The sequence below is a fragment of the Solea solea genome, chromosome 20 (assembly GCF_958295425.1).
Source record: "Solea solea chromosome 20, fSolSol10.1, whole genome shotgun sequence".
Lineage (NCBI taxonomy): Eukaryota > Metazoa > Chordata > Actinopteri > Pleuronectiformes > Soleidae > Solea > Solea solea.
In genome coordinates this window covers 9,111,510-9,133,472 of record NC_081153.1, presented here as the reverse complement: position 1 = coordinate 9,133,472, position 21,963 = coordinate 9,111,510, and the positions used below count along the sequence as shown (strand labels likewise).

The 21,963-nt window shown below is 42.1% G+C and overlaps 1 protein-coding gene across 1 annotated transcript in view; it reads right to left on the bottom strand.

The window, feature by feature from the left end:
• Nucleotides 1-12,359, bottom strand: part of LOC131447638 (retinoic acid receptor beta-like) — a 132,835-nt gene extending 120,476 nt beyond the window's left edge. Inside the window, exon 1 of the mRNA XM_058619538.1 lies at nt 12,049-12,359. The gene's annotated coding sequence lies outside the window, so the exon portion shown is untranslated. The remainder of the gene's footprint in view (nt 1-12,048) is intronic.
• Between the last annotated feature and the right edge of the window lie 9,604 nt (nt 12,360-21,963).

The window sequence follows — 21,963 nt, the reverse complement described above, 5'->3', positions numbered from 1 at the left end:
GAACAAGCCTCCATTTGTGCCCTTAACTGACCTCTGGAATCGTGTACATGAAGGACAAATTCACCCTGAGTGACATTTAAGGACCAGTGCCGTGCTCGTGGACACTCTGCTCCCTGTGCCCGTCTCCACCGGGGAGGATTTTCAGGAACATACTGAATGGCTCGAACTCCACAAACTGGTGGTGTGGATAGGATTTCCACAGCCCTCAAACCCACCTGCCTCCTCTTATCATTGTTGCCTTTGAGAAGCTGGGGGAGGGGAGCGGTGAGATGCCAGGAACAACAACAACAACACCCCCCCACACACACACACACACACACACTTCTCCCTCAACAGACACAGTGGATGGGTACAAACACTTGGCAGAGTGTGGCAGCGGATTTTTCCAAAAGCCACTCTGGCAACTGTTGACTCTGAAGGTTCAGTGAGAGGTGAATCGTCACTCACCGGCTGTGAACACAGAAATACACCGAACACGCCACACAACGTCCCGCTGCAACCTGCAGCCCCGGATTTCATCAGCTGCAAATTACTAGTCAAAGTGACGCAGATGACGATGGAGTTATGCTACAGAATGGTTCATGATATGGTGCGTTTTCTTTCTTGGAGCTGCCAACTGTAAATGTAAGGCAGTCACCTCGTATTCACAGATATGGAGCTTTTCCATTGTTCTGAGTCTCAAACATACAGTAAATGTGAAAGTGAACGACATAGACACCACATAACTCTGTCATCTCTCACTGTTCTACGAAATAGAACATTTGTTATTGATTAGTAGTTTTTTAATGATTGATAAAAAAAACAAAAAGTACATTTCCATACTTCTCCGATCAACTGATGATTAACCAACTAGTGGTGCATCTGTCACCACAAGGGGGCAGCAAGCTTGTGCTCGGAGTGTGTGTTTGCAGAAGTGATGAAATTTGCAGGTTTCTTGAATGCATCTTGTACGCTCTCGCTAACTCTTATGAGCAAAATGAGGCTCTTACGAGAATTTCATTTAAAGGAGCGACGAATTGTCTGACCATGCAAAGCAACTTTACACTACAGTCTTTGCCATTCACCCATTCACTCAAAATTCACTCACACGTTCATGGAGTGCATCTGTGTGCAGCACATTTTCTATCGCTCGTCTTTTGTACCCATTCACACGACGTCAATGTCGGGTTTAGCGTCTTGGCCTTTAGATACACCTTTTAGAGTAGCAGAGCCAGAATCACCCATCACCTCTAAAGTCTGTCGTTTAGTTTCGTTTGGAGCACAAATACTTCTCTCTTCCTCTTAACGACCACAGTGAAGTTAGTTTGAAGAAAGAACCACACTGCTAGATCTGAAAGATCTAACCCTAACCCCGCAGGTAATAAAAAAGCATCAGCATCAGAAAAACCAAGTACAGTCGAGCCATTCCGAACCGTGCTATAACTGTACAGTGGATAAGCGCCAAAAGAGTCCTGCGGCAGAAGGTCCCTCCCCCAACAGACGCTTGATGACCAGGATCACACGAAGAGACAAAAGGAAGATGAAACAGTCAAAATCCACCAAATAACTATGACAGGTTCATGGTGATGCTGAGGACAAGCTACCTGCCAAGTACCCTCAACAACTAATTCCTTAAATGTACCCAGGAGGACGAAAAAAAAAAGGTTTGTCACAGTCAATTCCACTGTGTTTACTTTGACTTCCAAGAAAGAAGTTTATCCAGGTTTTTCTCCAGACGACGAAGCGACTTTGTGTATTCAAGTGACCTTGAACGCAACACTATTAAAAGTTGCTATCAAAGAGATGAAGACAAAAGCTTGGAGAAAAAATGCTGCCTTTGAACAGATACAAACCAACCGCTTAAACAGGTCATGTGGATGACGGGGGGAAAAGATGCACAGCAGCGTTTCTACGTGTGGACTCACTTTTTAAAGAACTGTGATGTCACAGCTCATTTACAGCCATATCTGTAACTTTTCTTTTGGGGAACCCCTACTGTTTGGGTGTCACTGGTGAACAGTTTATGTTTCTCCAGCAACAACTCACAGTAGAACCTCCAAAGGATGAAGAGGGACACTGTCCACAACTGGACTCCTTCACCTGGTCTCAGTCCACAATAAAGACGCAATTAGAGTCACAGACTGAAGAGGATTTCACACAAAATAATACATATGGTGAATTTGGTGAATACATAACTGTCCAAATACGATGACTATAGTAATTGCAATGCATCTTTTTTTTTCTATCTCTTTTTTTGTGTCTGATACCAATATCAGTCCAATAATGAACTCAAACAAACAACACATTTGAGCTGATGTTCAAAGACAATATTCTCCAACAGTGTGACTAATATTTTTCTCCCATAAAGAAGAAACAAACAGCCCACAACATGATTATTTTTATTTACATTTTTACCATGTGTGCATCATGAAGCATGTGATGTATAAGCGATTATTCCATTGTCTTTCTTATAATCGATCCAGTGATTCTGGACCGATCCCTACTTTTTCCATACACTAGCTTGTGAAAACAAACTGGATTAGACGATATATATCTGTGTAACTGTATAACCTTTTAATTATCTTTTAGGATAAAGTTACAAGTTTCTTAGTCTGAGAGATTCTACATTCTGATGTTGGAGTTTAGAATCGTGCTCCAGTCCAGTATCTTTGATCTGAAGAAATACAGTTTGGTATTTAACAGATCAAACTTTGAAAAATCAATTTAGACTTTCAGCTTAATGAAGACAGAAAGAAACATGAAATAGAAAGAGCTTGATCACTGACTTGAGTTTATTATATGCAGACAACTTGCTTTTGTTTGCATTAAAATGAAAATATCATTGTCGCACTAAAGTGCACGTAAAATTAAAGTTGCCTGCCTTCTGCATTAAACAGCATCGAGTGTGTCGGAACATTGTCTTCCACCATGGCTGTTTCAGTTGTTTCCAGAAGTGAAATAAATAAACTCACTTCAGAAGAGAGGGATGAGGAAGAGGGAAAGAGGCGAGGGAGTGAGAGTGAGATGAGAGTGGGAAGAAGAAGCGCGGCAGAGAAAGAGTGGAGAGAGTGGAAGGTTTGTCTCTTGTTACAGTCGCTGTTAGAAGTTTACCGCAATGCACCTCTCAACTATTACATCAAATATAAATCCACATTCCAGAAAGTTTGACAGCAACTGTGCCGCAGTGGAAGGAGGAAGCTCCACCTGTTCTCTTCTCACGACAGCAGGAGAAAGTTCAGCACATAAAAACTACCTTCAACAGACAACTGTGTCGGCCCCGTTGATGCGTTTGCTGCAGCACAGGAAACTGACAACGCGCCGACAACACTCGGCAGAAAGACTGGACGGAAAATATGATCCAGATTTATATGAATCAATATTGTGTATTTTGTCAGGATGTAATTGAGGGTTAATTCGTGAAGTGTTTCAGGTGTAAACCAGTGTTAATGTTATATGTTGATCCTGGCATTTCCATAGACCTTTTCCTAAGCCTAACCCATAGAACGCGTGGTTTGAAGTGCATCGACTACAGGCTGCAACAACAAAGAAAGAAATTAAAATAAAATGACTTGTTTTTAGGTTTTTGTGCCTGAAAATAATTAAGTTTTACAAGTAAGTTTTAATAATTCTATCCAAGCAAAATTTGCTAATTCTGTTAGCAGATTATTTTCCCCTTAAAACAAAGACAATAATACTTAGCTTTTTTTTCTAATAGCAGTGCAAGTATTGTATATTGACCCTTGATAATGAAATGAACTCATAATGGTGACATATTCTTGTTTTTTTTTTGTTTTTTTCAGGACCTCACTGAAGGAGACGGTGTTTGCTCTCCTGAGTCGACGCGGCAGAAGGTGAGTTTATCGCTGAAGTGATGGATCTGATGCACGGGAAGCGCTTTTCTGGAAAAATGAGTGTGGATGAAGGTTTACATCACTAAAGCTGCTGTCAGCCACGTCGTCAGCCATTCCGCAAAGTGGAATATAGAGCTATTTGACTTATTTGACTACTGTCACGTCAAATATATATGATTTTAAAGATTTTATGGGCAATCATGTGAATATTGATTTAACATGTTCTTTTTTTGTGATGACTTTTGGTGCAGATTTTTCAGAAGTTCTATTTTTTTTCTTGTTGCTACGAACAAACATCACTTAAGGAGCAGTTATAAGTTTACATTTTTATTTATGATCCTAAATCATGTATTATTTTGTCTGTTTTATCACCAAAACTTAAATAGCAGGTAGGTAGACAAAGAAATCATAGTATTGTTAATGCTGTAACATTGTTATTTTTTTAAATGTTATTCAAATCGATTCTTGCAAATACACAGTTTTAGTAATCGATTAATAATTGATTAATCAAATAATCGTTATTATTATTATTATTAATAATAATAATAATAATAATAATAATAATAACATGGAATAATCAGACACTGGGATTCAGCATAGGCTGCTGCAAATGGCCAGCACTGAGGGTACGAGTGATTTAACCCAGCCACAGACAAACAAACCACAGAGCACCATGATACCAGAGTATTAGGTAACCAAGAGGATTATTCAGACAAGAATGAGCCTCATTTGCATTGCAAATTAAAAAAAAAAAGAAAACTGTATTTAAAGTGGAGTAACATGCCCTTCAAATAACTTGTGCCGCAGAGAATCCCCACTTGTCCTCCCTGTTTAAAACAGTTGTAAAGAGGAGAGTGCTGCACATGAAAGAGTCACTGATTCAACCCTGAACGTCACCATCACGCCGAATTATCATCAGCGCAGCTTCTTCTCCGTGCACACGGCGGACTGTGGAATAATCATTTCATGGACAGCTTTGTGAGGGAATTGAACAAGTGATTAATCCACGACAAAAAGTCACTGCAATGACAGCCCCACTAGAAATAATCCACTCACTCATGGTCTAACAATTTAGCCTTCACACGAGGGTCGCCGGGGAAAGAGAGGGAGCCAATCCCAGCTGAGATAAGGCGAAAGGCGGGGTTCAACCTGGACGAGAATGTTTCAAACTACCTTCATGTTTAAAATGAGGGGAAAAAAGACAACTTTTAAGATTATTCTAAGAAATATTCACTCAAAATCAGTCTTCCTTTACTTGATTAAGATGATTTATACCTTAATTAATTCATTTTAACAGTAGAGAACAAACAAACCAGTTGGGGTTTCATGTAAACCATTGTTTCTGCATGTAACAGGAAATTAAAGCTTAAATTAGCTGGAATATTTTAAAGTTAGATATTTATGTCTGAGAACAAGATTACTTTTCCAAAGTTAAAAAATAAATAAATAAATATGAGGCTTATTTTGCTTTCATGAAAATCAATTTTTATTTTTTTTTTCCAGTGTGCAGGAATCAATAAGCGCTCGAGCTGGAGCTTGTGTTGAAACTGCAGAGAGAGAGAAAAGTGTGGAGGTGCACAGTGATGATGAAGATGATGGTGATGATGATGATGATAGAGAAGGGAGAACATACTGTACCGAGAGTGAGAGGCGTTGGAGGAGGAGACGAGCGAGGTGTGTGTGTCGGAAGGCTTCGAGTCAGGCAACTCAAAAATAAAATGGAAAAAAAAAAAAAAAAAAAAAACACGTAACCGTCCTTTAATGTGAGGTCATTGGAAGTTTACAGCAGTTACTGAACAATTCTAATATTTGCTGCTTCACCCTTTGTCTCAAAAGTGGTGTTGACTGTGTTGTGATTCCGTGTCACGACCATTCTTAACAAAACCACTTCAACTCACCAAAGTCCATAGAGAAAATGAGCATTTTTTAAGCTCCACCGTGGCACAGATGCTGCGTCGTTTTGGTGAGTTTGTGTCACTGAGGTAATTTAACGTGAAGGATTTCAAACGCTGGAGTTTCAATATGACATATTGGACCTAATGATGGAGGCAGCAGTGGATCAACAACTCCATGCGTGCCGCACGGCTGGGAGAAGGTGCTTTTACAAAGTCACACAAACTTCCGTTTCCAGGCGGTAAAGTTTGTCAGACTGTAAAATAAAGCTTTTTTATTTATTGGAGAGGTACTCCGAGCTTTAGGGGAGATGTGGAGATAATGATAATTAGTGGATATCCTTTAAAAGTGTCTCTCTCAGTGTGGTTTTGCTAAGACATTTAAAGGATACATCTTACACAGTGCTCTTGACTTCATTGAAGGACAGAAAAGTGTGTCGTCAGTCGTACATGAGAAAGCAGACGTTGTGGAGGCACTGTTGTATCGTAAGCTTTGTCCAACACGCAGCCGCTGTTGTTACCCGCTGAAGAAGTGTGACCATCCTCACAGACAGAAGCAGTTCATTGTGACTGTGTAACTGTGCTTTTTCTTATTCTCTCTCTCTCTTCCGGCTCATTACTGTTCATACACTCCCGCGCGTTCATCTCCTGTTGTTATCGGTGACAGCGTCTTATCCGGCTAATGAAGCATACATGCAATTTTTACATAAGGTTACAAATCAGTATGCCAGTAATGTTCAGCCTTCCACTGAACAAGATATCTTTCATTCATTATTGATGTTTAGTGAGAGGAGCTTTTCCCCTGAAGGCTCACCAGGATTCCCACAGACAGACTCGCCATCAAAGGCTGCTCTATAATCTTGTCTTCACTTCTTTCTGCACTCGTCTACTCCCTGCTCCATCTTACTCATTCTCTGCCCTCCCTCACCATATGTGTTTAATTATGTTATCACTTGTAGTAGATAACAGGGTTAGCAGGGAAGGGAAAAAAAAACAGGGCAATCGCTATCTATGTTTACATGTGTTCCGAAAAGACTGGTTCCGACTGCGATACACGATACACGATGCATGGTCCACGATACCAATAACATCACGATGCAACTATTGTGATACTCAAAAGTTCAAAGTGCAGGATTTCAACATAAAGTCGATGTATTGAACGTGGATGGAGCATCTCTTAGCGTAGCTTTTCTCCACCATTATCCCTTATTCTTCAGCCAGGTTACTTCCACCCCTAAGTTACATTTATTCATTTGAGCAGCGCCGCCAAGAGGAGACATGAAGCAGTGACGCCCACAAGTGAAACTGACTGTCAGAGTATCAATTATGGCATTGTACGAGGAAGGAGAATATGTTCCCCCCCCCCCTCCTCGCTTTATTTTTCTGGCGGTGACAAAAATGGAAGCATGTCATAGCACCAAACCAGGAAGTCATGATCAGATACAAGGATGTTTCAACATTCAGCACCTCCATCTCTGACTAGCGACCAAAACAATTCCAGTGGCCACTCGTTGTACTGCGACAAATATTACCCATGTGGCTCAAAAAGCCATTCTCCCATAGACCACAATAGTCACAATAGAGACACCTGTAAAACTGTTCTCAGGACACCTCCATGCATTTATAGTTCTTAAGATTCTGTGCTTTTAAAAAAGCCAGGCGGTAAAAATTGATTTTTATTCACTTTAAAAAAGGAAAATAAAACCAGTGCCTGTTTTAATCGAACTGTGTCATTAAACAGCCTTTTTAGAATGGAAACCAAACCACGCCAAACCCCATAGAGAAAACATAGGAGTTGTTGATCCTCCACCAACAAGTTCAAATAAGTCATTTTGTGATTTCAGTGTTTCAAATCCCACACGAGGCAGCAGATGACCAGCAGCGTGTCCCTGTGTCCCTGTGTCCCTGTGTCCCTGAGCTCCCTGTGTCCCTGAGCTCTACAAACAATGGTTTTCTTTACTTTAAAGAAAATGTGGTATGTTACATAAACCCAACTCAACACATTGTGTTTTCATTGAGCAGACAGTTGTTATTTCTGCCATTATGAGACAAATATTTGGAGCATTTAAAAAAAATAATATGGTGTGTCTCTCTGTGTGTGTGTGTGTCTGTCTGCTGCTCTGCACCGTGAGCCGTGCCTTTCAGCCCCGCTGCTGTTATATTGATTTGCCTGTCAGGGAAAGTAAGAGCTGATTCACTGCACATTCTTTACAACTCAACTGTCTAATCTCAGTGTCTAATGTGTTTCTAAAATATTGTCTGAAAATGAAAATAAATCCGTGTCTGTAGGACCTCTCAGCAACAATGTGATAAACATCCTTTCATTTGAACCAAATGGATAATTAGCTGTCATACCTAACGGCCGGTGCACACCTTGCTTGACATTAAGTTTAAGGACATTTCCAGGGCCAATTCCCTCAAAATTCAAGGACCAAATGTGCCGACACAGCTTAAGATGGGAGGGCAACTTAAGTAAGAGCGTCATCGTCCATGGTGTCCACTTTTATCCACTTTGATTGATTTGCAGCACGCTCTGCATCTGCACGAGTGATTGTTCTTGACTATTTTTTTAAGTTGGTTCTGCGTGTGTGTGTGTGTGTGTGTGTGTGTGTGTGTGTGTGCGTGACAGCACTGACAGCAGCAGAGAACCAGGAGAGACAATTTCATCACCAACACGTAAACTTTTACTTTCTCTGGATGTGTGAAAAAGTGAATTATTGCACTAAAGCACAGTTTAAACAATCGATGGGGAGTAACGGAGATAAACCTGTCGGGATTCAGACTGGCAACCCAGTGAGTTTAATAACATACTGTACAATATATCATAATGTTTTAACAGAACAGTATATACTATACTTATATAATAGTTATCAGTTGAGCAGATTGTTCGGGCTGATATTTATTCAACGGCCAATTTTTACAAATTCCACATTTTTGTCCTCAGAAATGTGATAAATGTTACTAAATCACACACAAAAAATCCAAAACATGTTGCTTTTGTCTGTTTGATTTATAGAAAATATTGTATATCATTGTACTGTAGTATTTTTATTTTATTTATCAGAGGAAGGAAAAATTCTGATATACTAAATATGGTTACCCAAATCCAACTGCTCCTGGTTCGCAAATGTAAAAAAATTCTGATGTATAAATTTATAAAAATCATTTTAAGTCGTTTCTTACATGACAGAATTTTTTTGAGTGAAATAAGTACAACTTTCTTCAATTCTTCTTAGCTTTAAGCAAAATGAACTTATATACAGGACGAATTGAATGAATTTCAGAACATTTTAGTTATTTGTGCTTGGGCTTTTATTGTTGCTGTGTATTCACAGTGTGACCCTGATGCTCCCTCTGACACAAAAGGCCAGAGTTTCATGTGGTCTGATCATCTGTCACATCTCAGCTCTGTGATAGATCTCCTCTTATCCCTGAGAGCATTTTGCCACCTACTGACTGTTCGTGGTAATCACCTAGAGCTCGTCACGGGCTGCAGTGTCCCGCAGCTTTGAGTTGATTTCAATGACATTTTAAATACTGTTGACACTGAGCTTAAAAAAGGAGGGGGCGGGGTCTACACTTGGATAATGAAAAAAAGAAAATGAGAATGTATATGGAAGAATTGAAAAAGGCTTTGATTTGAGTGCAGGGCTCCACATGAAAGCAGAGGCGAAACACTCTAATCACTGATGGAATTAAGCACATTATTAATGTAGGCTCACTTCAGGCTATTGCATCTCTGAGGTTCTTCCTTTGATATCTTTCCCACGTCATTAATATTGCATATAGTGTAGCTGAAGTCTTAATCACCCTCATACACAACTGTTTCTACCACTGCGTTTTCTTTACACCTGCGACGAAGATGTGAACGTCTCACAGAGGAGGAAAAAGAATAAGTCACACATGCACACCAGGAATCATTCAGACTCTAAACCATCACACACACTCACACACACACTTCCATTCTGACCCCCTGATAGCGTTTCACTGGGGACAACACTGCCGAGCGCATACAAGTGGCTTAATTAAAAGATTCATAAGTCAATCAGAGAACATTAACATACTCGAGAGCAGCTTCAGTGCACAGGGTTCAACAGCCAGGAAACATCAAAGGCTTTAAACTGCAAGACATGGAACGCATGAGAAATGAGCTCCAGAGGAGAGGAGGGGAGGGGAGAGGAGAGGAGGCAAGGAGGAGAGGAGACGAGAGAGGAGAGAAGACAAGACGAAACGAGAAGGAGAGGAGAGGGGATGAGGCAAGGAAGAGAGGAGAGAAAGCAAGGAGGAGAGGAGGCAAGGCAAGGCAAGGAGGAGAGGAGACGAGGCAAGGAAGAGAGAAGAGGAGACAAAGCAAGGAGTAGAGGAGGCAAGGAAGAGAGGAGACAAGACGAGACGAGGCAAGGAGGAGAGGACAGGAGGCAAGGAAGAGAGGAGACAAGAAGAGACGAGAAGGAGAGGAGAGGAGATGAGGCAAGGAAGAGAGGAGAGAAGGCAAGGAGGAGAGGAGGCAAGGCAAGGCGAGGAGGAGAGGAGACGAGGCAAGTAGGAGAGAAGAGGAGACAAAGCAAGGAGGAGAGGAGAGGAGGCAAGGAAGAGAAGAGAGGAGAGTTTCCCAGGAAAACCAGTTAATCTGTATTTTCCATTTTCCTTCGCAGATTATTACAAACTATGCATTTTTGTTCTCATCCATTTTCTGCTGTGCCAATCTCAGCTGACATCACACCCTGGACAGTTCATAAACTAGATAAATGTCACTAAAACTAAAAAGTAAAATATTGATTATATTTTTATATAATGTCACTGCAGTGCAGATATACAATGTAAACTGGAGACATAGAACATTATAACTGATTTATTTTATCAGATAAAAAAAATATAAAAATAAATATAATATATAATATAAATAATAAATAATATATACATACATATATACACATATACACACACACACATATGTATATGTGTATATATATATATACAGTATATAATATCTGTATCAATTATTGGTCATCGGCTGAACTGATTTCTAAAAACCCACATCATTCACCACTAGTTAAATATTTTTCACATGAGTATATCTATGATGATGATGATGATGATGATGATGAAGAATGTCCGCTGATTTAACAGAGATTTTTCTCAGGAATGAAAGAAACCAGTTAGTTACTTTTTTGTAATTAAGTTATTTTTACAAATGCAACATTTTTTCACTCATCTGAGCTGACATATACAAACGTCTCATACCTCACATTATACTCAGCAAAACCAGCAAAAACCCAAAGGAGACGTCAGTCTAAACTCACAGTTCAGTCTCTTTCCTCCCACAGAACACACGTAACAGAACAGTCTTCACTAACACAGTCTCACCAAGGCCCTGAGACTGAAATCATAATGACAGACAAAGGACACTGAACAAACAAGGCTGACAAGAGAGGAGAGGAGAGGAGAGGAGAGGAGAGGAGAGAGGAGAGGAGAGAGGACGAAGTCAGTTAGAGAAACTCCTGTGAAACTCTCATTCCCTCGGGCAGCAGGAGGAGGAAGATGATGAGGAAGATTATGGAGGCAGAATAAACAACAATATCTTGTTTGTAGGTCACGGTACACTATTTATGTTCTTAATTAATCTCCCTCCATAAAATCCCCAATGTGTGAAATGAATAATCCTTGTTTGGGTTTGTTTTTAACAACACGTGCTGCAGAGTAACAGATAAACACATAAGCCAGTGTGACTGTGACATGGATTAAAACCTACATCTCTTATTTCAAACCCATTTGAGTCCTAGAGTTTTTGATTGTTCTTTGTTCTGTGACATTTCTTACACACAATTACAGGTGAGAAATAACGCGTTTATTGATGCATGCGAGTTTATGTAGAGTCCGTGTTGTGGCGTGGTTTCAAATCTGAAACAGTAAATGTTGAACAAACCAAATCAGTGTGTGTCAGAAAACTGTGTCTGACACCGAAACACCTGCTGCAGAAAAGCACAGTGGACACTGATGAGCAGCAACAGGTACCACACTCACTGTCCCCATCATCACCACCATCATCATCATCACGACACCTCAAACTCCTCATCAGCAGCAGACAGCGGAGCACACGCGCTCAGCTCCAGCTCCGGCGCGCGTCACCCTCTGACCCACATCCACCCGCCGCGTCTGAGCCGCGTCTGAGCTCCCGCAGCTCCGGCATCCCAACATGCCAGCATCTCCACAAAGTCACACACACACACACACACACAACTTTTTTCCCCCTCCACCTCCCACGGGAGGACACGTGCAGCAGCAGAGGCGTGGGCTTTTGATTCAGTCAGGACACTTTCACTCACCCGCATCCCGCAGCTGCTCCTCCTGACATCTTCATTTCAAATCCTCTGCCCTCAACAGCGGCGCCGCTGCCTCTTGCACTCAGCTGAGCCAGGGAGAGCAGGATGAGAGAGAGACAGAGACGGAGAGACTGAGAGAGAAAGGGGGAGAGAGAGAGAGACAGAGAGAGACAGACAGCCAGAGAGAGAGCAGCCGATATTTCCTGAGGTGAGGTCCTTTTGGCACCGGGTACGCGACACGACCGCGCACAGCCACTGCTCAGTGAGGAGGGGGCTGTGAACCAGAGTGGAGGGAGACAACCTTCCACTGACACCGTGAACCACGCGACACGAGCATTTAGCAGGCACGCGCGCACACACACACACACACACACACACACACACATGTTTGCGCAGCTATTCTTCTTAAGACTCTGCATTGACTTCCAAACTAAACAAAGCCTTATCCACCTTAACCTAACCACAATTCAAACATTAGCCTTACAGTTCCTGAGAAATGAGGTTCTGCCTCATTAGGACCAGGTTTTGGTCTGCATGAGGACCACTGGTCCTGACAAGGTCAGCGTTTATGACAGAAAATACAAGAACACGCACATTAGCGAACAGTCTGTGCAGAGAGGACAAAATAAATAATGCTTTCCCTTAACATCACAAATCACTGTTTCATTTTAAAGTTGTTGTTTTTGTCGTTTCACCTTCAGTGTTTGTACAAACACTGACTTTAATTGAAGAATGTTCTCACCTATTTTCACACAATGAAGTCTTTTTGTTGCCAAATTTATAAATAATATAATATAATATATATATAATAATAATATTCTCTTCCGTATCTGTGAAAGCCACAGCAACAAATAAGAAAAAGACAGATTATGAACTTTAGGTTAAATCTAACTCACTCGATGGTCCTTTTCTTAAATAACCAGCTCTTGTGGCTGTGACCATTCCATCAGTTTAACCACATGTGTATTTCTGTTGCCACGGCAACAAAGGTGCGTTCCCCCTGTCCCTGCTGGGACCCTATTTCAGGAGACACTCATGTCATATCATAGCTTCATATAGAGTCATGGGAGGAATGATTTTATACATTATTTATTATTGGTGTCTTTTCTTTTTTCCCTCCTCCATCCGCTGAAAATATAGAGTAAAAAAAAACAAACTGCTGTTGTGATGTTTGCAGTGACCCACTTACTGACACCTCACACACATTCATTTCCACCGCCAACAGAGCTGCGTGTAAGTTTAGAATACTAAACTTAACCAGAGATTTCACAGCTGGCGACAAGGAATGATGCAAACCACAGCTGCGCGTGAGCTCGTGTATATGATGTCACTTATGGACACAAGTATTGGGACGCCTTGGAAGACTTCCCTCAAGATTTTTTAAGTGTTTCTATGTGGTTCTGTGTCCATTCATTCTGAGGTCAGACACTGATGGTGGACGAGAAGGTCTGGCTCACGGTCGCTGTTCCCGTTCATCCCACAGGTGCTAGATCGTGGGGTTGAGATCAGGGCTCTGTGTGGGTCAGTCCACTTCTTCCACACCAAATTCAAAGTCAAGCCATGTTTTTATAGTTAGAAAATGTCCAAAATATCGTGGTCTGCTGAAGAGTTCAGATTGTCCTCCATTGGAGATGAAGGCTCTAGAGACCAAAGCCTGATTGAAACACCTGAATTCTATACTTAACTAAGGTGTGGACGAATACTTTTATCCATATAAAAGTACCATTTGCATGTGGTAGAGCGAGTTGTCTTCTCCACAGAGCTCCACCTACAGTTTCAGGAGTACATATTTTTCCGACACCACCATAAACATCCATCCATCGTCTACCTCTTTATCCTCACTGTTGGCATCCGTGTTTCCTCAGTCGTTTCCTCTTCCTCGTTTCCTTTTTTGCCGGCTCTACCACGATGAACGGTCTAAACTAACGTTCCTGCTGCCTCGATCTTGTAGACAACACCCAAGGCTTTGTGAGGACTCCGGGTCGGCGGCCCCTGATCTTGCAAGGCTGCTTTTCACAAGCCATTTAACCATCCCAATGACTCTGAAGCTGTTAAATTAGAGGAACATCCTGCATAGTTCTGCTTTAAGAGCCTCGCTGTTACTTTTGAAACCATCTGAAGACGGTACGACCTTTTCTTAGCAGGTTCACTCGTGTTCAAACATCCCAGCTGTTCATTCTCGCTGTAGAAAAACACTAGATATGCTAGAGTGGTTGTCTTTTGCCTGCATGCAGTGGGCCTCACGCTGTTCCTCTGGCGCACAGTGCTCCTCAAACATTGCACAATTTGTCATTGACTTTGTAATGTAGCCACCCCCCCCCCTCCCTCCCTCTCCCCCCCCGCTTCGATGCCCATTCAGTGGCAAAAGATGATGTTGTTATCAGCACGAAGGGCTGAGTGTGCATTCCTCTTCCTGAAGATATTATCTGTGCCCTCCTCTGCCGACAGCCAGAGAAAGGAGAGAGCGATGGCGGCCGAGAGCCGGGAAACTCCTCTTTTTGACACCACATCAACTCAACCTTCCTTATCTCATCCCGTTTGCTGCTGAGCCAGACGATTACCGGAGTGGCTTTATTCACATAACCTCGACACTCAATTAGTCTCCCACAGCCACTCGCTCTGTTAGCGCTCAGTGGGGGAATTAAGCACCGCGGCACAGATAAGAGCGGGAAGATTGCGGATTGGGTTCGCCCACATCGACGAACCGAAGACCGCTGTGTCCCGCGTCTCGGCGGTCTTAAGAAACGTGTAGTTAAACATGTGAGAAAATATAACTCGTTACAGAACTGTTGCTTCGCCATAAATTAGAATCGTTGAAATGTTTGCATTTGGCAAGTGTTTAATTCGCTCATCTGCACGTCGAAGGTCTGTCGTGGTTCCAAACACCTCCGTCTCACCTCTCGCAGTTCGTCTACCAACGTCAAAGTGGACACTGCACACACTGGTGCCTTTACTGAGTCACCTGCCAATGTTGAAGTCCATTAAGCAAACCATTGCACAACTGTGTGTTCTGTCGTCGCATCGGCTGAGCTTACTTTTACAGTAATGGAACAGTCCTTCAGTGAAGTCTGATGGGATCAAATCTTTGAAATTCAGCCTCTTGAGCATCTTCCCTTTCTGATTCACACCAGCCAACACTGGTGGTTACGGTTTAGGCTTTAGTTCTGGGCCAAACGTTCCACAAACTCTACGTTGAGGCGGCGCCCGAATCTCCACCAAACATTTCGTCTTGTTTCTTGTTTTCTTCAGGCATTTTGTTGTGCTTTGTTCTGATGACACATTGGTAAATATCTGGTAAAAACCTGTTCCAGGTTCTAAATGAATTATTTCCATTCAGGAACTGGAACTGAGGGTTTAACAGTAACTCTTTACTCTTGTTTGTAAAACACCCTTTTTCTTCTTAAACTAAATGCTAAATGACCCGTGCACAGTGTAGGAAATGTGTGGTTTTAGAGTGAAATAAGGCTTTTCCCTCAGATAAAGAGGTTCACATAAAGCGTTGGCTTGTTTACAGACAGTCCGATCACCAGCTGCACATTCTGACAGATTACCGTATCATTATCAGGAGCTGTGCCTCTAAAGAAGCTAATGACATCTGCTCCTGAAAGCCTCAGCTCACCTTTGGCTGATTTAGAATTAAGATCTCAATCTTTATGGCAGCTCATCAGCGCTCCATTCAGCCCGAGCAGAGAGAGAAGTCGCTCTCTCTCTCTCTGCGTTTGTTAGGGAGCGCTGTCCTCGTTCATCTGTGTGTCTCAGAGTGGAGAGGACAACTGTGCTGTGTTTACAGGGAGCACACCGCCTCCAATCACCACCACAGTAACACAACAGTGTGAGGATTCAGCACGGCTCAGCTCTTGATCAGTGTCCTAGCGCAGGATTGGATTTTTTTATTCTTTTTTTTTGGTATTTCTTTTTTCTTTTTTTTTGTGGAGAATGTGAAGTCAGCTAGTGAGGGTGTAATGCTTGTCATATTTCAGTATGATGAGCGTCGCCGGCACAGCCGACGCCTCTCGAAGAATGTTTGATGACGGCAGCCAGCTCACTTCCTGCAGACTCACTGACGAGACGCTTTGCTTTAACACCTTCGTCTTCGTGTTCATTAGAGCGTGGAAGACTTGAATGACAAAATAGAAAACAGCACATGACGTCAAACTAAACAAACAAACAGGCCTTTGTCAGCTGTTTCAAAATACGTTATTGGGAGTTTTTCACCACATTTTTACACCAAATGCCCCGCCCCTTTATCCAAGCACGTGGCTTTGGACGTGGACCCTCTGTTGGTACCTTGCTCAGAGGTGCCCAAGGTCCCTGACCTGTTGGGATTCAAACCGAGCCGAGCCAAGTTTCCATGTCCACTAGGCCATGGTTGTTCTTCTGTGTTTACTGGTACTGACTCTTTGTCAATACCTGAAACATTCCTACTTCAAAAAAACAACAACCCTGAACTATCCCTTTAAATGTATCATCACAGGGACAGAAGAAGAAGAAGAAGAAGTGATATCACTGACAGTGGAGGTTGATCAGAAAACGACCTCCTCCTGGATTCTCCTGAGCTCCTCACACATTCCACTGGTGCCGCGGTTTAAAGGATATCGCGGAGGAGCTTCTGCTGCTGACGACGACACTTCTCATCCCAGATAGAAATGCTCGGCGTTTGCCCCATGGTGCATGATTTCTTATCTCTGTCAGCAGGCGGTGCAGTAAACTCGCCAGGCTCCAGACGACGATCTGTTTGAGTTAGCAGCACAGCTCAGGGGAGCAGTGAAGGGGTCAACGTGAGGGCAGCACAGGAAACAATAACACAGAGCAGATAATGACACGGGTACAATACAGTCGCCTGAAAATGGCTGCTTTTATCATCAAGGATATCATATGTCGAGGGGATTGGGTGACAGTGATATGGACAACAAGTGCTCCCCCTAGTGAAGGATTAGGATTCATCCACCTCAGTAGAACGTGATGTAGAGTCTTACATTATTTTCTTCCATAAGTACACAAAGTGTTAAAGTCAAATATTTCAACTTTAAATATTTACATATAGCAACCTTTGAGTAACTTTGTTGATAATTGATATTTTGATAATCAAAAACATTTCCCACATGTATTTTTTTTGAGTAAATCGATCAATTGAGAAATTGAATGATTATTCAGGTCATTAATTTAAAACCACAAGGCGGATTTATTTATTAAAAAATTGAAAGTTCTAAATAGAAGATAAATGACTGCATCAAATCCGATTGACTCTTTAAGCCTCATGTCCTCAAGCATCAAGTGTAAATATAATATACTATATAATAAATATAATACATGATGATGTTTTGGAAAGACAGAAGATGTATCTAGAGCTCTAAAGAGAGAAAAATATATAATATAGATACACACACATTATATACATATATACATATACATACATATACATATACATATACATATATGTATGTATATACATATCCATATATGTATATGTATGTATATACATATATCTATATATAGAGACATATATAGACATACATTTGATGTGTGTATATATATATATATATATGTATATACATCAAAATCCTGGTTCTAAAAATGAGTCCACTGTCAATTCTCATGTATCTTTGGCAGATGTGTAGTGCCTAGATATGGCCACTGGATGGCAGCAGCAGACTGTTGTTTACATTTGGCACGAGACCATAATGTTTTCCATCAGTCACATGAAACCATCAAAACTCCTCACACCACGACTGTGTGTGTGTGTCCCCAATGACTGGTACATACATCATTGTGAGGACCAAAAACCTCCTAACCCACATTGTGTATAATGTGAGGACATTTTGGCTGCTCCTCATGTTCTGTGGACTTCTTATATGGACTGTTTGTGGGTTAAGACTTGGTCTTAGTGTCCGGCTTAAAAATACTCGCTAGGTTAATAAGGTTAATTTTAAGGGTAAGGGTAAGAACAAGGGTAAAGGGCTAGGGAATGCATGATGTCTATGAGTGTGTGTGCTGGCAAACAATGCTGTACAAGAATGTGTGTGTGTGTGTGTGTGTGTGTGTGTGTGTGTGCGTACAGTTTGGAGGATATTGGTGGTGTTTAAACTGTCTAACCAGCTGTTGGGATTACACACTTGGAGAGCTGAGTAGTGGGAGTGCACAGAAATCTGTGTGTGTGTGTGTGTGTGTGTGAGAGCAGCACAGACTCTCCACCACTGAGGCTGTGTCCTGACATGAACCCACACTGCAACACTCTGTGCTCTGTGTTATTCCACTGCTACTAAATGATGCAGTATATATACAGCACAGGGACATTTCAACTGACTGAGGGAATCTTCCCGACTCATGGCATAAGTCATTTATGAAATTTACCAGTGTCTAACGTTTCCTTCTCTCCCTGGCTTTGCCTTCACTTTCGTCGTTGGACCCCTGGAGCGTAAAGCCGGGGTTATACTTTCCATGTTCCGTGACAGCAGACAGCCACTTTGCATCTCCGCATGCGCGCACATGCCCGTGGTTCCATTCATATGAAAACGAGGGTCTGCGTCAGTCTGAGCGTTCCACTCGATCTTACATTCCATTCCAGTACAGCAGCGGTTTCTCGGTTGCACCACCTCTGACTGTTTACTAAACACTCCTGAATTAAAATAGGTTGCACCACTTTTACTCCCAAGTATGCAGAGCTCAGCAAATATTAAATATTGACACCAACTGTGAGCCTAGCATGAGCTAGCGCCCGGCACCTGAGATGTTTCAGATGATTCTTTGGCGCGCAATTTTAGCTCACTGGTCCACTGCTGCCTCATGTGGTCAGTTTGTGTCATCAAAGGATTTCAATGTCACACAATAAGACATTTGAACTTAGTGATGGAGGCAGCAGTGGATCAACAACTCCCGTGTGCTGTGGTGTAAAATCACGGATACAAAGTAACACAGACTTTGCACTAACATTATTCTTAATATATTATAGATTTAAGCAGGTGTACTTTTTAATAGGAGAGCCTTCAGTTAAGTGGCTAAGATCAGTTTCAAATCATGTTTCCAGTCAGGAGGAGCCGCCGTGTCTCAGACTGGTTCAGGCACGACACACACAGTGAAATGAGGGCTGACTGTGTGTGTCAGCGCCTCATTTAAACAAAGTTAAACAAATAAAGTTGAAGGTGCTTTGAGCGCAACAGTCCCTGCAGGATAATCAACAGTTTTCTGGGGCCCCTCTCACTTTGGGCCCCTGGGGCAGTTCTTACCCTGTTTCAACGCCCATGGTTTCACTTAATAATGTATTTTATAATGGTGTCGTTTTTCTGGGTGTGTTCGACGCAGCTGCTTTTCAAACTCCACAAAGGTTTGAGGTTTTGGTTTTGGAGACGTTCCTTTTGAGAATTTCCTAACTGTGTCACCTGAAAATTTGAGTCACAGGCTCAGTGTTTAGTTTGGGGTACTAATGTTGTTACTTTTAAAAGTAACATTATATTATTGACTTTTGAAAACCCATTATGATGCTTGTATTCATTCATTCACCTGCTTGTGAGGCTTACTACAAACACTCAGACACGGTTTTTGATCCAAAAAGCCGATCCAAAACACTGGATTTGGACCCAAAGATGTGTCATCGGAGATACTGGCATAAATACTGACCTTGTCAGTCCTCATGGAGACCAAAACCTGGTCCTAATGACGCAGAAGCTCATTTCAGAGGAACTGGTTATATTCCAGTTTAGATTGAGGTCAGGGTAGGAGTTAGTGTTAGGTTAATGTGTGTGTGTGTGTGTGTGTGTGTGTTGATGTTGATCAAAAGACTTCTTGACAGCTCCCAGAACAAAATGCCCCAGTGGCTAGAGGGAGTGGCCACTCAGCTGAAAACGCACACACACACACACACACACACATAAAAATAAAAATTCTGTTTAGGTGGAGAAGATCAGAGAGAGAGAGAGAGAGCAGGTCGACAGGGTCAGCTGCCAACACATCACCGTTTGTTGTTTTTGCATCACACCTCAGACGAACCACAACAAAACTCAAAGAAGTCACTTTGAAGCAAACGCTGGGGGATTACACAGCAGATTGATGCCATTTTCATTCAAGTCCTCCTTCCTTGTTAAATAATTAGCGAAGTCTCACAAAGGCATTGACAAACATGCCACCGGACTGGAATTTAAAGCTTAGCATTGTGGGTCTGTTGCTTTGCATGGCTCGTGTTGTGTACGGAGGAATCTGAGAAATGTGCGACGTTTCCAAAGCGTCTACGATATGGAAATATACCAACAGGTGCTAGGTGCAGGTGCCAATCCAATCACCGCAATGTGTTCAGCTCTAGGACGACATGAGCTCGACTGACTCACCTTTCATACAAAGCAGCGCAACAGTGTTTCACGGGATAAAAATAAAACACAGCAACAGACGAACACATTGTGAACATAAAAGAGAAATGAGGAGGAGAGCAGACGTTGTCATAGAGCTCAACCGTCCAGCAGGAATAAATGTACAATACATTTGTGAATAATTACAATATAAATGCAATTAATAAATAATATTAATACTGTACACAGGTATAAGTATAGATAAATGAAGAAAATACAAGTTTATATAAGAGTTTCTTTTTTTTGTAGGACAAAGTGAACGTGACAATTAACAACTCTTACTTTGCAGTCGGCCACAGCAGACGCCGTCCTGCTGACCTCTGATAGGGTCAGGCCCGCCCACTGTCGAGAGTCCGCCCTTCAATACGGCAATGACTTCTCTTAGGACAGAGGGGGAGATTGAGGTGTACAGGGTATAAAATAGCTGCGTCTCTAGTCATTAAGTGGTACGTAGGTTTTTGTGGTTCCATCTTTGGCACCTTTCCCTTGGGGCACCAGAGTAAAATGGTACGGTACGACAGAAAAGCGGTGTTTCTTAAAAGCCCGCAGTCTATTCTCATACAAAACTTGTCGTCTTGTTGAGACAAACAGCACAACACAAACCAAGCAGGAAAGAAGCAGCTGCTGGACGTCCTCCATTGTCGTCTGTTGTGTCGTCGTATGTTGTTGTCGCACCGATACGACGTCTCGCTACGCAGCCGTCGCGATGCATCCCTGACCCAGGTCTTTACCCATTCCGAAAGTCCGGAAGTCGAGGCAATTTGAAATAGAAGAAGAAGAAGATGGCAGCAAACAGCAGCCAGACATTGTTGTCTTTTGTTTTGCATCTTTAAAGGTCGATGTCGCCGCACTGGTAAGATGTCACGTCTATGTATCTTGCTGGCGTCGCCATTGGCTACAGCCCATACCTGCCTATCAACCAAAGGTTATGTTTAACCTTCGGCTGGTGGAGTGGCTTAGTGGTTAAGCCCCTGTGTGCAAAGACTTCATGGTTGCAAGTTCAACTCCACCCCTGCCAGGTTGTACTCAATTCCCTTCCTGCTAAATGACATGTAATGTAATGTTTAAGGCTTTTCAATTCCAAACTGAACCATATCTTGATGGAAACACAACAAATGAGGATTAGGACTGTAGTTGGTTATGCATCCATCCTGCAATGGCCACCAGGTAAGTGTAACTTTATCAGCTTTAAAGTGCGGCTGAAAGCTTAGGTATGTGAGATGTGCAGTTGAAGGAGCTTTATCAGACATCACACGCTGTGGAAACGTATGAAAAACCACATGAATGATGACAGAACTAGGTCTCTGCTCCGCTGCTTCAGTTTTGTCCCAGTGATCAGTTCAAATCGCTGCGAACAACTGCGTTTGAGTCGAGTTGTGTATCAACAATTCTCTGTGTTCGACGACATCAAAGCCAACGTTGGACTAATATCAGATCAGTTTACGTTCCATTTCATTTAAGTGAAACTTAAATGATGCATGTGGAAAAACTGGGTCACTGCAGCAGCCAAGAAAAAGATTAAGAATAACAATAAGACATGAATCATAGAGAGAATAACTTCAAAAAACATTTCAGAGACGAA